At 46.3% G+C, this 3,350-nt stretch overlaps 1 pseudogene; it reads left to right on the top strand.

Moving 5' to 3' along the window:
• Window positions 1-572: 572 nt before the first annotated feature.
• LOC147750798 (protein phosphatase 1G pseudogene) lies at window positions 573-2,670 on the top strand (annotated as a pseudogene).
• Window positions 2,671-3,350: the final 680 nt, after the last annotated feature.

Below are 3,350 nucleotides of genomic sequence, written 5' to 3'. Positions count from 1 at the left end.
TGTTAGCAACAGTTAGGTAATAGGGCGATAAAATTATCGCCGCTTTAGCGGGAAAAAATCCCGCTAAAGCGGAGATAAGGCCCTTGGTAATATGCCCCTGAGTTTCTTAATTACAAATAGTTCGCATAAACTGGAGTTATAAATACTAGTGATATGTGTTAGCATCTGCATCTGCCCTACCTACAATTCTATATAACTTGGGAAGAAAGATTAAAAGATAGGGGTATGCCGAGTTGTGAACATTTCTTTCAGCAAATTTCATGACGTTTTTTAAAATTTGGAACATTTAAAATCCTGCAAGGGCGCGTTTTGTAGGAAAACGATGCCACAAAACCCAACTTTTATAGGATTCTCATACTAAGAAAACTTTGCAGGAAAAATCATCCAGTTTATGTGGACATTTTTAACTGTCGGCAAAGTGCGCTAGCTGTCACATTACAGACTCCGTAAAGCTTTTCAAAACTTTTCAGGCGCTAGGCGGTATTCGCGGCAACCGGCGGCCTGCCTCGCTCAACTCCATCCTCCCGCCCGCAGTCCCAGGACTGTGAGCCGGGGCCGACGCAGGAGGCACCCTGGAGCTCCCGCGCGCTCCCCTGGGTGCCCTCTCCGCTGGGTTCCGTCTCAGGCATGTGCGAGACCCAGAGGAGCCATAGTGACCTGCGACCATGGGTGCCTACCCGTCACAGCCCAACACCGTGAAGACTTCAAGTGATGGCGACAGCCCCGGCCTGCACTACAGCTTCTCGGCCATGCAGGGCTGAAGGGTCTCCATGGAGGATGCCCATAATTGCATTCCAGAATTGGACAGCGAGACTGCTATGTTTTCAGTCTGTGATGGACACGGAGGGGAGGAAGTTGCACTCTATTGTGCCAAGTACCTACCAGAAATAATCAAGGAGCAAAAAGCCTATAAGGAGGGCAAGTTACAAAAGGCTTTGGAAGATGCTTTTCTGGCCATCGATAGCAAACTCACTACTGAAGACGTCATCAAAGAGCTATGTCAGATTGCTGGGAGGCCTCTTAATGACCACAACGATGACAAGGAGAAAGTGGCAGAGGAGGATGATGTGGATAACGAGGAAGCTGCCCTATTGCACGAGGAAGCTACCATGACTATTGAAGAGTTGTTAACACGCTATGGACAAAACTGTGCCAAAAGTGTAAAGGACAAAGCAGCCATGGATGGTGGCGAGAAGGGGCATTGCAACAAAGATGAAAAAGCAGCTCACAAGGAACCTACTGTTAATGGAAAGATAGAACCAGAGGTAGGCTCTGGAGACCTGGAAAGCAAGAACTGCAAGGTTGATGAAGCTACTGGGATCTCATCCAGTTTGGACACCTCTAAAACAAGGAAAAGTCGTGCAGGAGACACCATGAGCAAAGATGCAAGCAGCACAACAGAAAAGCCAGAGGTGAGCGGAAGTAGGAAGGCGACCTCTTCGGTAGGCGAAGCTGGACCATCCTGTTCTTCTTCCGCAGCCAAGCCACAGTGTGGCACAAAGTCTGCCATAATTGAGGACAGTGAGAATGAATCTGAGGAGGCAGAGGAAGAGGAGGAAGACAGTGAGGGATGTAGTGAGGAGGAGGAGGAAGAATAGGATGACAGCAGCGAGGAAGCTGAAAATGAAGAGGATGAGGATGATGAAGAAGACAGTGAAGATGGGGAGGAGGAGGAGGAGGATGAAGAGGAGGAAATAATGATGCCTGGGATGAAAGGAAAGGAGGAGCCTGGCTCCGACAGTGGTACAACAGCCGTGGTGTCTCTCATACGTGGCAAGCAACTAATAGTGGCCAATGCTGGTGACTCCCATTGTGTAGTGTCTGAAGGAGGGAAGGCAGTTGATATGTCCTATGATCACAAACCTGAAGATGAACTGGAGCTGGCAAGGATAAAGAATGCAGGTGGCAAAGTTACCATGGATGGTCGAGAGAATGGAGGCCTCAACCTCTCCAGAGCAATCGGAGATCACTTTTATAAACGAAATAAGAATCTGCCTCCAGAAGAACAGATGATCTCTGCACTGCCGGACATTAAAGTCCTCACTCTCAACGAGGAGCACAATTTCATGGTCATTGCCTGTGATGCGATTTGGAATGTAATGAGCAGTCAGGAGGTGGTGGATTTTATCCATGAGAAGATCAATGAAAAAGATGAAACCGGGGAACTGCGGCAGCTTTCTTCCATTGTTTTGGAACTCTTGGATCAGTGTTTAGCTCCTGACACTTCAGGTGATGGAACAGGGTGTGACAATATGACCTGCATCACTATACACTTTGATCCCAGGCAGAAACCCCTCTCAGAAGGCAGTAAGCGAAAACTAGAAGAAGCAGAGTCCGCAGCAGAGGAGAACTGCAGTGAAACCAACAAGAAGCTAAAACAGGAAAAGCAGTTGGTGGCAAAGTACAAGAAGCTTCTGCCACCGTGGGAGCAAACTCTTTGCCAGGATTAATACCAGACTGTATTTTTTTAAACTTGCAGAACTTGAGACTTTTAAAAGTATTGTACTTTTTTTAGCCTTAGTCAAAGGCCACTGTTTGTGTCCCTGAGATTGAGAAGGGGTGGGAAATGTGTAAGGAGGAGCTGGTTAATCGCACTGTTCATTTGCAGTCATTCCAAGAGCATCAAGTTCCCACTGGAGTCTCAGTCGTCTGAACATGAAGATTTGCAATTTTAATAATAAACCTCACCAAAATCTGAACCTTTCGCAGAAGCCAAAAGTCGTGTGGTGGTTGTGGCTGTTCCACTCCAAAGCTGACCTAGTCTGTATGTTTTGCGTGAAATCTGATGCAATTTGTTGCTGGAGGTGCATGTTGCAGCATCTCTATGTGATTGTCACCATATTTGTGCCTATGATCATTCCGTTTCCTGGGTTAGGGTGGAGTGGCAAATACATTTTCACCTGTTTCAGATAAAAAATAAAAAAAAACACTTTTCAGGCGACATATTATTTTTCACAGCCTTTTCAATATTCTTTTGCAGATATATCGCTCCATAGTCTCAAAGACAAAGGGTTTTGTATCGGCAGGAACTACTTGCGCTCTACATGAGTTACTGACAATTTGTTAGGTTAACAGTATCAAAACTGGTGCCACAGGAAAAAGGGAAACCCTCTGGACCCTTTGCACGGTGTCGAGAGCAACACCTGGACTACATATAACACAATTTCCTATGCACACAACTTATCAATTTACTTACGCCAGCCGACACGTGGTTCATCAGAGTGCAGATTGCTCTGACTCTTCAGGGCTTTCTTGCAATGATGGAGTATATTGTAATTCCACTTGACCGGTGATACTTCCAACCCGGTAAGGGTGTTGTGTACTTTCAATGGATGTAACTATTCCTCCCG

The sequence above is a fragment of the Lissotriton vulgaris genome, chromosome 1_1, assembly GCF_964263255.1.
Source record: "Lissotriton vulgaris chromosome 1_1, aLisVul1.2, whole genome shotgun sequence".
NCBI lineage: Eukaryota > Metazoa > Chordata > Amphibia > Caudata > Salamandridae > Lissotriton > Lissotriton vulgaris.
The sequence above is the reverse complement of the archived record's forward strand: the minus strand, read 5'-3'. Positions and strand labels throughout refer to the sequence as shown.